Consider the following 12,529-nt stretch of genomic DNA (forward strand, 5'->3'; position numbering starts at 1 on the left):
TACCCAGGAGAGCATAGCTGCATCTTTGGGCTTTTAAGTTTTTCTGTTATGCATAATGTGTGCTAGTCTATATATCAGAGGCTATGTATTGGATAACAACACAATCATTTGGGCTTTTTTAGGTTTGTCTCATAAAATGTCTTTAATGTATGGCTCATCAGGTCTGAATTTTCATGTCGATCAAAGCTCTAATCAAATCCAGAAATATTTATGAGTTAGAATGACACTTCTGGTTTGGGTGAGAAATTCTGTGTTACCCGGGAGAAAAGTGATTTATTCTCGGGATGGAACATTTGTAAAATACCTGGAAAATATGAAACCCTATCTGGGATGGCTAGAATCAAGGAGCTTAGCCTCCGAGCCTCAGACAGAGAGATGAGCGATCGATGGTCCGGAGAGGGCTGCCATGCCCAGAGTTCACATACCTCAGTCAGTCGGCAGGCAAACAGAAGAGACTGCTCAAAACAACTTAGTTTTTTTGACAGGCCATTGATGCAGTGATTCACGTGACCTCTTGTACTTCAAACGAGGGCTTAGTCCCTCACTGGAGAGGTAAGATTTGGAGGTGATGTGGTATGGATGAAACTGGGCTGGGGCATATTTAGCAATATGGCTGGCTGCCTGTCACTCACCAACCTGTCCTGTACTGTAGATAGACCTAATCACTCTAGTTGTGTCCAAAATGGGACCCTAATCCCTATGCAGTGCACTCCTTTTGACCAGGACCCATGGACCCTATTTCCTATGTAGTGCACTACTTTTGACCAGGACCCATGAACCATATTTTCTATGTAGTGCACTACTTTGCCTGATGAGATAAGTTATCTGCAGTAACAGCCTGTCTCCCTCCGGCCACTCCAATATGTCACAGCAGCGTCTCCAGCTTGTAAGCATGTCAGCTAAATTGAGGCTTCAGTAATTGGAGCGCTGCCTATGAGCCTGGCTGGTGAAATAAGTATTCTTCAGTAACAGCCAGTAACCCTTCCTTCAGACAGACAGAAATAGCCCAGTTAGCGCCTGAGGCAGAGGCTTCTATGACAGATTATATTCTGCAGGCACTGTATTCAAAGACCTGGAACTGATATAACCTCAGATAATCAATCTCTCAAGTTTCTGTCCAGGCTTTATTGAATTCCCTTCAGAATAGCTAGCTAGATTGCCGAGCTACATGTGTGTTAAAACTTTCTCTGGCTGAAGTTAAATAAGAAGCAGGCCAATTAATTCCCTGGCATGTGTGGTGTGGTGGTGACTGACCACAGTACATCATGAATGAAAGCGTCCCTTGTCTCCGGCCAGGAATGCTTCAATACATCCTCTGTTTGCTACCGGGCAGATGAGTCCCTGACTCTTAGTCCCCCCCCCCCATCCTTTCATTCAGAAAATGGGAAAGGGCTGGGGAAAGAAAAGGTGCTGTATTGCATGTGATCATATCATCACACAGGGTCCTGTGGGGTAAATCCATTTTGAATCACTTTTTGACAGCATCCCTTTTGATTTAAACAACACGTTCCATAGAAGTGGTCAGAAAGGCACTTTTTGGACCTGAATGCCAAAACATTCAGGAGATAAAGGTGCTGAAAGTTGACCCATTGTGCATAACCCCACCATACCATCACTGGAAAAGATTTGTTTCTTTCTTGAAAAAAAAAGTCATTTTTTTCCCACCTGAAATTATAAAATAGTTTGAAAACCCTGTTTGCACGCTTTTAAGTATCAATCTCAACCGTTGATCTTTTCCAGTGATGAAGACATGGATATCTCATGGTATGGTGGGGTATGCAAAATGGGTCAACTTTCAGCACCTTTTATCTCTTGAACGTTTTGGCATTCAGGTTCAAAAAGTGACTTTCTGACCACTTCTACACTGGGCAAATACTGTATAAATGGAAGGTTTCGTTCAAATCAAAAAGGGTGCGGTCAAAAAGTGATTTAATTCTAATGGTTTTACCCTGTGCTTTCATGGGCCGCCGGGGCGGAGTCAGCTTTCCTTTAGCACATACCTCAGTGGAGGGAAAGAGAGGCTGAGCTGAGCCTCTAACTGTTCTATTCTATTCTGTTCTGACTGATTGTAGTGACTTGATGTTGGGGATTAGAGATATTTGTACCGGACGGGTGACACATGCCAAGAAAAATCACATAAACTTTGATCACCGGCTAATATGAGTGACAGCCACTCAGTTGTGCATGTGTAGCGGGGCAGGATAGAACATTTTAGAGGAACATTTCCTCAATTGGTGTATTTGAACCCAACCACCTGTCTGGATCATAACAGAACAACTGAAAGGGACTTACATTACCCACAAGGCAGCACGTTCCATAATACCCACTTGTGGTTTTGATTACTCGAAACAGAAGACTTGTGCCTTACAGTAGCAGGTGTTCTATGATCTTTCACACACATACTCACACAGGATACTTTCCACAAAGAGAACATAAAACATAAACTAATGGCTTACTTCTGGATGGAGTGATGAGGACCTTTAAAGTTTTAAAAACAGCAACAAACATTCTGAAATCATGTTTAAACTAAAGAGAGAATCTGTTTTTTTAAATCACCTAAACTTCACAAAATACATTAGAATTACTTCATTTTCTCATAGGTAGTACTCAACCAAACACAGCACTTAGCTCAGTGTGCTCTGTACAATAACTACCTCATGGTCTGCTTCCATGTCACACACCTTCAGCCACCTTTAAGCACTTAAAGACATGCTGTGGAACTTTGTCGACTACTAAGTATTTTTTAAACCTCCCACTTTGGACTGGATGTATCAATGTGTATTTCATACATGCATAATCTATGAGCAGAAGTACTGTTTTACCCCTAATTAGCCATGAAATCCCTAGTTTGAAAGCAATTGTTTTTCTGGAAGCTGTGCTGCGCCATTCCCAAATGTTTCCCCCGACCTGGGCCAGCCCCCTCCCATGTCTTCTTCCTGCCTCCTCTGTCCACCTCCGGTCTCCCTTGTCTTCCTCCTTCCTCCCCTGTTTTCCTCCTGCCTTTTCCTCCTGCCTCCCCTGTAATCCTCCTGCCTACCTTTCCTCATCCTCCTCGTCTCACCTGCCTCCCCTGTCCTCCTATTGCCTCCCTTGTTGTCCTCCTGCCTCCTCTGTCCCCCTTCTGCTCTGTTGTATCCCTGTCCCTGTGGGAGCGGCCAAATAAACAGGCCTCTAATAAACACTAACAGATTTGGGCTGGGAAGGTCAGCTCTCATGTGCACGATTAGAGAGAGAGGCTGAGGCACAGTACAAAAGCAGGCCCCAGGGAGTGCTTTTAAACAGATCAGTGAAGACGAAAGGATACTTTAGCAGAGGCACAGACACCAAACAGCCTGGAAAAGAGAGTGGAGAGAAGTGATGCAGGGGAATAGAGTGTTCCTGGCACAGTTTGACTCCAGGCTGAAGGCAGTTTCGTGCCATAAAGAGAAAGAAGTGGGGGCATATAAAGGAGAGACATTTTGTAAAAATCACTTGATTAGTTCGAGGCCCAAAATGGAACAGTTTATCACTTACTCAGTACACTGTGTTGAAATCTGATGTGGTGTTGTTATGAAATTAAATTAGAACCGTTTAAGTGTTGCTTTTCTTTTACGCCACCGACAGACCAACCAAAACATCCTCCCTGCGCAGTACATCACCTGTTGGGGGTCGACCAGGTTTGCGATTCAAGCATTCAACATGTAGAATTGTCAGGAAATGAATAGAAAGTGAAGACTGATGTTTGGGGTTCAGATGCGATAGGACAGCCACTCTGCTAATTACCGTTAGTCTGCTTGGTCTGTTTTCCCCTCTAGAGAAACTACAGTACGATACTGTAGAATGGGTAACATAGAAGGGCTTCATGGATGTCATAGGATCTATTGAAACAAAGCACAGCCCTGATAGGTCCAGAGGTAGGCCACAACAGCAGGCAAGTGGGAGACTTGAGCCTGTACGCCTGTGTGTGTGTGTGTTTGTACGTCTGTGTGTGCATGTGTACGCCTGTCTGTCTTCAAAGCCGCAGTGCCTTTCTGTGCATAGCGACTTCAGAGTGTGACAGATGGCAGATTGGCCCAACAGTGGGGAAACCCCCAGAGTGGTGTCTGCTCCCGAGGTCAGGTGTCATGACAACATCTGCTGCCGGCCTGGGCTGATCCTGAGCCGCCTGATGCACACTGCATCAATCACACACACACACACACACACACACACACATACACACACACAGAGAGAAAGAGATCCACGGGCTACTGGTGGCCAGGAAGATAATAAATCCCAGCAGGACAATGGAGGCTACTGGGGCACAGAGGGAGGGAGGCACAACAGTGAAAGGACAACAACAACAGCCTGACTAGAGATTCTCCTGTTATGCAACATCACTCAGACACGCCGCACACCTGATATTTGAACAGCTTCTGATTCCTCTCCTCTTTTCAGCTCTTCTTTATTTAACTTTCGAGCAGAAAGTTTACCTGCTGTCGAGATTAGTGTGCTCTAGATGATGCAGCCAGGAGTCTGTTGTAGCAGCAGCAGCTGCCTTTCACTGTTTGTTCTGAGTGGTGCAAACTAAAGACTCCATAAAATAGTTAGTTGAGTGTCTGTGTGAGGCATTAAGACGGTTAGCTGTGTGTGTCTTGTAAAACGTATTGTGTGCTGACAGCGTATTTGTCGACTTCTCGCCAAGTTAAAGAGAGAACTTTTAGCATTCTTGGATAGCGCGCGTTGAGGTTGACTCTGTGCAAATGCCAATGCTTCAGTGTGTTTGAGCAGCGGGGCCACGTGGACCGAGGCAGGGGAGAGGGTGCTTTATGTATTTGTCTTTGAAGCCCCAGTGTGAGACAGGGGACTGTGTTGTAAGAAACCGCAGCTCTCTAGGCCTCTGTGTGTGTGTATGCGTGCATGTGTGAGAGACGTTGTTATGTTTGTGTGGACGCGCAGGTCTGGGCCCCGTTTCAAACCGGGTGTGAGGTTTTGTGGAGCCCTGTAAAGTGAGGTTGCCAGAAGCCTCCATTGAGGACTGCAGTCAAGAGGTTCAGGAGACAGGGGAAAGCTTTTTTATAGTAAACACCAACATTCCTTCCAACCAGCAACCTCCTCAGTCCCCCCTCCAAAACCAGTTCCAATTTCCTTTCTTTCAGACAGCTTTTGTTTGTCTCTCTGCATCTTTCAAGTGTGTTTCGGGTTTGTTTTTAAAATTCCACTTCTAGGATCCTCTTTCACCCCCCCAACATGGTTGACCATTGAAAAGTAACAAACAGACTCAGACTTTGAAGCAGTTGAGAGAGACTCATAAATCCTAATATGGTGGCTCACAAAACCAGACAACCCTATGAGAGAGAGAGAGAGAGAGAGAGAGAGAGAGAGAGAGAGAGAGAGAGAGAGAGAGAGAGAGAGAGAGAGAGAGAGAGAGAGAGAGAGAGAGAGAGAGAGAGAGAGAGAGAGAGAGAGAGAGAGAGAGAGAGAGAGAGAGAGAGAGAGAGAGAGAGAGAGAGAGAGAGAGAGAGAGAGAGAGAGAGAGAGAGAGAGAGAGAGAGAGAGAGAGAGAGAGAGAGAGAGAGAGAGAGAGAGAGAGAGAGAGAGAGAGAATTCATGAAGGAGGTGTGAGTGAGAGGAAATGAAAAGAAGGCAGAATGAAGGACCAGAAAAAGTGAGTGTGAGAGAGAGCACGGATGAGCCAGATAGAAAGGAGAGCAGGACGGAGGGAAGAAGGAACAGAAAGGAGAAGGTTTAACAGCTCAATGCACACTCTCAACTTGGAGGCTCCTGGCCTGCCTGTGGTCAGGTCTGAATGGGGAGGAGAAACAATGGGGCCTCTCATCCTATCCCCCTCCAGAGCTGGGGAGTAGGGGGGCATTCAGACACCCCCAGGCTCTAGCTATTCTCCTGGGGAGGGAAGAAGATGGGCACAGAGGGCGCAGAAACAGGGGGGTGGAGGGAGGGAGGGGTGAGTGGGCGGTGGTTAGGCAGCAGCTGCCGTCTCCTCATTAACATGCGCACCTGCTCCTTGACTGCAGCCTTTTGGGAACGATGGCCCAGAGAGAAACGCATGCCCAGCCTCACAACCCCAGAACCAGGCACCCACTGTGTCTGCTCTGTCCCCCTTTATGGGAGACCCGGGTTGTCACGCCCTGACCGTAGAGATCCTTTTATTCTCTATGTTTGTTTGGTCAGGCTATGACTCGGGTGGGAAAGTCTATGCTTTCTTGTTCTTTGTTTTTGGCCGGGTATGATTCTCAATCAGGGACAGCTGTCTATCGTTGTCTCTGATTGGGAATCATACTTAGGCAGCCTTTTTCCTTTTCTCATTTGTGGGTTGTTGTCTTTGTTAGTGGCATGTATAGCCTTACAGAGCTTCATGTTCGTTTTATTGTTTTTGTTGGCGACATTTAAATTAAAAGAATGTATGCTTACGACGCTGCACCTTGTTCCGGTCATTTCCTTGACTACGATCGTGACACGGGTTGCCTTATAGACTCCCACTATTTCAGAATTGCATTGCATTGCTGCCTGGCGGAATGCTTCTGCATTCTTATACATCACTGTCATAATTTTAAAAAGATAACAAATTATGTGAATTAGCTGAACTGAGGATTAATTCTTCTCTCCGCAGCAAAATAAACGGGACCATGTTTAGATGAGTGATTTAGAATAGTCCTAAAATAGCATATGGCAATGATGGGACTTTGGTAGATGGCCTTTTCTATCTCTGGAGAAAAAAACATCCTAACAAACATGCTCATTGTAACCAAAGAGGGGTGATTCCATGGTTTATCCCAGTGTCTGGAAAGGTTGCTCAGCCTAGCATTATTAAAGCAGAGTGACATGCCATCGGATCCTTAATGTTTGTGTAGCTAGTGCCCAGTCTAGCATGTGATGTTTTCTTTCCCTGGTCACCCTAATCCTGTGAGAGAGAAACGCTGTCTAAACACATGTCTGTCCCCAGGGGCCTCTGCTTGGCCCCAGGCCCTCAGTCTTCTCACTCACACATCCAACGCCCCCCTGGGAATGTTTGGGGATGTGATTTAGCCAGCCCCCCAGGGCTAATAGTAATAGACAACTCTATCATGGTATTTTGGAGTGAGAACTTTTAACTATATTAAAATGTTGCTGAGGCGTAACACTATATAATCAGTGACACACAGTAGCTTTAATCAACAGGTATTATATATTTAAAGAAATGCAATCCTAGTTGCAACTATAAAACAAAAACACAACAACCTCCAATAGGAAGGACTTAGCTTGTTTGGGAATGTTTGGTATTGTTTTCATGTTTTGCCTTGGGGGAATTGACAAGGAATTAGCGAAAGCTTCGCTAGGAGAATGACTGATATCAAAAGTGTCTGTGTGGTTCATGATAGTTTACAGTGCTCGCTCTGTGTCCCTTGTCAGAGAGAGAGAGAGGGAGGTGGGGGCACACTGCTTTTAAGTATCCATGATGTTAACTCTAAATTTAAAGAATGGTATAGACACTGCCTTGTCCTTAGAGCACTGAAACAAAGGAGTGGAGCATATTTCTCGCTAAGAGCTGTTGATTGGTGCCACGGTGGACAACTTTTTATGTCAAATAATGAGACTGGATTACCATTATTGTCAGTGTCCAGCTCAATGTTATTGTGTACTATTGATGAATGGAGTTAGTCTATCCATAATGACCAACCCCCACCCTTCAGCCCTTTGGGAAGCAGTACAGAAACCCTCTGGATGACAAATAGGAGCATGTTGAAGCAGTGAGGTTCCAAACTGAAGGTGGTGGGTTATCTCTTTCAGCTGACTCTGACATGACTGATCTGTTGAACAGTTGGTAACCTCCCTGATCACCTCACTGACCCCACTGGCCACCTGTGTGTGTGTGTGTGTGTGTGTATGTGCAGTGCGGGTGTGTGTGTGTATGTGCAGTGCGCATGTGCGTGTGTGTGTGTGCACGCTGTTTGGCCCTTGGATGGGAGTGTACTTTGCTTACCCTCTGGGGACTCTCCAAGCCATCTCATTGTAATAGTAAATGTGTGAATCCATCCCCACTGACCTGACAGCCCCCACTCACTCTCCCTTTCTTCCTCTTTCTCGCTCTCTCTCTCTCTCTCTCTCTCTCTTTCTCCCTCCCGCGCCTCCTCCTCTCAACCTCGCTCTCTCTCTCTCCCCCTCTCCACCCTGGGAACCATTTGCAGTCCCACCCTCTGCCCCCCATGTCCTGGAGTTGCTGTGGTTTATGGCCTAACTCATTGTCTGAGAGGACGATAGTAAAAAGGCAAATGTGCGGTTTTTCTGCATAGTTCTCATGGCTATGTTGCCGTGTTGTTAAAACAGTGGTCAGGACTGAAAGAGAGACAGCATCCTCCTGTCTGAGCCCTCTGGGTGTCTTTCACAGTGAGCAGGGACTAGTTCGTTCTTTACTTACTTACTTACTTAGTTTCAGGCTGAGGCTGTTTCCCAGGCTGCTGGAGATGTATATTGATGAGCACACAGTAGGGAAATCTCAATTGCCTAAAGTGGCTTCCTGTCCTTGTTTGTACTGACCTCTGAAAACAGGTGAAAGCAGTAAAGTGGAAGCCAACTAGGTATTTTGCTTTCACCATTCCTGCTTTCCAACATCTTATATCTACTAAAACAGATAAAGACAGGTGGCATTGCAATAGCCACACATGCTTGACTCGTGTTAACTTGAAAAAAAGACAGTGTTTTGTTGTTGTCAGTCCTCACCTGTTGAATACAACTTTTCCTAAACCATTAATGCTGACACATCCTGTCCCTCTCTCTCGCTCTCTCTCTCTCTCTCCTCTCTCCTCTCTCCTCTCTCTCCCCTCCCCCTCCCCCCCAGGTGTCGGGAAGGATTCGTAGGGAGCAAGTGTCAGCACCAGGACCCCTGCATCTCCTCTCCGTGTAGAAATGGTGGCTCGTGTCACGCGGTACCCCGTGGGAACTCAGTGGACTCCACGTGTTCCTGCCTACCGGGCTTCACGGACCGCCTGTGTCTGACGCCAATCGACAACGCTTGTCTCAGCTCTCCCTGCCGGAACGGTGGCACCTGCGATCTGGTCAACCTCAGAGAGTACAAGTGTAGATGTCCCCCTGGCTGGTCAGGTGAACACTGTCATATTTACTACTCACACTGTAGTCAGAATACCGGAGGGAAAAACTGCATACTCTAGTAGTGACAAATAGCATTACTAACTGGTCTTCTGTTCATTGAAAAATGTAAACTGACCATGGTTACAACTAACCGTAGGGCATTATTTTCCTTAAAATACAAGTAGCTTTGTATGTACAGTCGTGGCCAAAAGTTTTGAGAATGACACAAATATACATTTTCACAAAGTCTGCTGCCTCAGTTTGTATGATGGCAATTTGCATATACTCCAGAATGTTATGGAGAGTGATCAGATGAATTGCAATTAATTGCAATGTCCCTATTTGCAATGCAAATGAACTGAATCCCCCAAAAACATTTCCACTGCATTTCAGCCCTGCCACAAAAGGACCAGCTGACATCATGTCAGTGATTCTCTCGTTAACTCAGGTGTGAGTGTTGACGAGGACAATAACAGACGAGGACAATAACAGACTGGAAGCTTCAAAAGGAGGGTGGTGCTTGGAATCATTGTTCTCCTCTGTCAATCATGGTTACCTGCAAGGAAACATGTGCCGTCATCATTGCTTTGCACACAAAAAAGCTTCACATGCAAGGATATTGCTGGCAATAAGTTTGCACCTAAATCAACCATTTATCGGATCATCAAGAACTTCAAGGAGAGCGGTTCAATTGCTGTGAAGAAGGCTTCAGGGCGCCCAAGAAAGTCCAGCGAGCGCCAGGACCGTCTCCTAAAGTTGATTCAGCTGTGGGATCGAGGCACCACCAGTACAGAGCTTGCTCAGGAATGGCAGCAGGCAGGTGTGAGTGCATCTGCATGCACAGTGAGGCGAAGACTTTTGTAGAATGGCCTGGTGTCAAGGAGGGTAGCAAAGAAGCCAATTCTCTCCAGGAAAAACATCAGGGACAGACTGATATTCTGCAAAAGGTACAGGGATTGGACTGCTGAGGACTGGGGTAAAGTCATTTTCTCTGATGAATCCCCTTTCCGATTGTTTGGGGCATCTGGAAAAAAGCTTGTCCGGAGAAGACAAGGTGAGCGCTACCATCAGTCCTGTGTTATACCAACAGTAAAGCATCTCAGCCAAGGGAGTGGGCTCACTCACAATTTTGCCTAAGAATACAGCCATGAATAAAGAATGCTACCAACACATCCTCCGAGAGCAACTTCTCCCAACCATCCAGGACCAGTTTGGTGATGAACAATGCCTTTTCCAGCATTATGGATCACCTTGCCATAAGGCAAAAGTGATAACTAAGTGGCTCGGGGAACAAAACATTGATATTTTGGGTCCATGGCCAGGAAACTCCCCAGACCTTAATTCCATTGAGAACTTGTGGTCAATCCTCAAGAGGCGGGTGGACAAACAAAAACCCACAAATTCTGACAAACTCCAAGCATTGATTATACAAGAATTGGCTGCCATCAGTCAGGATGTGGATCAGAAGTTAATGGGCAGCATGCCAGGGCTGATTGCAGAGGTCTTAAATTTTTATTTTTTATTCTTTGCATCAACTTCATGTAATTGTCAATAAAAAGCCTTTGACACTTATGAAATGCTTGTAATGATGCTTCAGTATTCCATAGTAACATCTGACAAAATTATCTAATGACACTGAAGCAGCAAACTTTGTGGAAATTAATATGTGTCATTCTCAAAACCTTTGGCCATGACTGTACATTAAATTAGTGCTGAGCGAAAAAATCGATACAGTTACATCCTGGGATATTATTTTTGACGATAAATTGCATTGAATCGTTTTGACAATATTGCAATATAATGTTTTGTGCTAGTTGGCTGTACCTGCACCAAAACTCCAGTAGTTGTCCTTTGTAGCTTGTTCTCCATCTTCTTTTGAAATAGAGAGCAAATTTGTTTTCAGCATTTTTATTTCCATAACTGATCAAAACTTGTTTTCTCATGGCTCTTGTCTGTCTGTAGCAGACATATGGTGAGCAATGTGTTTGGAACATCAAATCGCAATAAAACCACAGTATCAAATCACAATACATATAAAATTGTGAGAATCGCAATACATATTGTATCAGCACCTAAGTATCGTCATAATATTGTATTGTGAGAGCCCTAATGTAAATAAAGTTATAATCGTGAATTTATTAAATGTTTCATCCTTTATTTACAAGATGAGTGTCTGTCTCCTCCAGGTAAGCAGTGCCAGCAGGCAGACCCCTGTGCCTCTAACCCCTGTGCCAATGGCGGGCATTGCACCCCCTTCGAGTCCCACTACATCTGTTCCTGCACCCCCTTCTTCTATGGTCAGACCTGCAAGCAGGATGTCAATGAATGTGCCCAGAGCCCCTTGCCCTGCCAGAACGGAGGGGTGTGTGTGAACGAGGTGGGCACCTACCGCTGCCAGTGTCCCCAGGAGTACACAGGCAAGCACTGTGATACCCGCTACCTACCGTGCAATCCCTCCCCCTGCCACAACGGGGCCACCTGCGTCCAGAAGGGAGACACCACCTACGAATGCTCCTGTGTGCCAGGTACTGCTCTGTTTAATGTGGTCCCGTCTGATCCACTATGAGCAGAAGCCTACATTTACATGACATTTTAGTCATTTAGCAGGCGCTTGTATCCCAAACCATTTACAATCAGTCTATTCAACTATGAAAAAGTTTCAGTTATGTGAGATTATATAAAGTTAGGATTTGATCCTGTACGAACTTTCAACTTGTGCAATCCGTTTCCACTTAGGGGTAGCTAAGTGTTTTCTCCGCGAGTCTACCCACTTCAAGCCATCTTGACTCAATCAAACATCCAAAACCACTGTGAATTAAACTAGCAGTACTGTTCTCTGTTGTCTATTGGCTGGTCATGATGTGAGTGCAGGAGGAAGAAACTGTGTGTGCAGTGGCTCCATAGTGCTGTGTGTGTGAGAGCTGTTTGTAGTGGCTCCACAGTGCTGTGTGTGTGTGAACAGGAAAGCATTGTGCCTTATTGTGAGGAAATGGTGGAGAGACAACATTCTCACAGCAAAGTAGAGCCTGCTAGTCCTATAGGTTACCAGGACTTGTCATCTTCTCTCCCTGCTCCCCACCCATCACGTCACCACTTCCACCCTGCTCTAAAGCCAGGCTGGGATAGACAGACCTCCACTGAGCTCCTAGCAGGCGCCATACCACTGTCTTTGTGCCTTACACACTATTTTGGACGGTTCTCACAGTAACTTCAGTACCAAAGAAAGATAATTTATATTATGAATCAAGACAAGTACTCTCATTGTCAACAAGCCAATGGTGCTCAGATTCTACTTCCACAAAATTGGCAGTATTGCCTATTAAATGTCCCTGTCTTTTTCTTCTGCAGTCAGGGAGCCAAACAATAGTGTGGTCTTTTGTTGTGTAATGCCAGGGCAGGAAGGGTAGCTGTGGTGTGGCTGGCTGTTTTTCTGACTGCCACATACTCAAGGAGGGTTGCCACCGCTGCCATTCATTACCCTCTG

At 45.6% G+C, this 12,529-nt stretch overlaps 1 pseudogene; it reads left to right on the plus strand.

The window, feature by feature from the left end:
- The window catches only part of LOC135539424 (neurogenic locus notch homolog protein 1-like), a 52,977-nt pseudogene that overhangs the window by 7,796 nt on the left and 32,652 nt on the right, over positions 1-12,529 (plus strand).

This window comes from Oncorhynchus masou, chromosome 1 (assembly GCF_036934945.1).
Source record: "Oncorhynchus masou masou isolate Uvic2021 chromosome 1, UVic_Omas_1.1, whole genome shotgun sequence".
NCBI classification, from domain to species: Eukaryota; Metazoa; Chordata; class Actinopteri; order Salmoniformes; family Salmonidae; genus Oncorhynchus; species Oncorhynchus masou.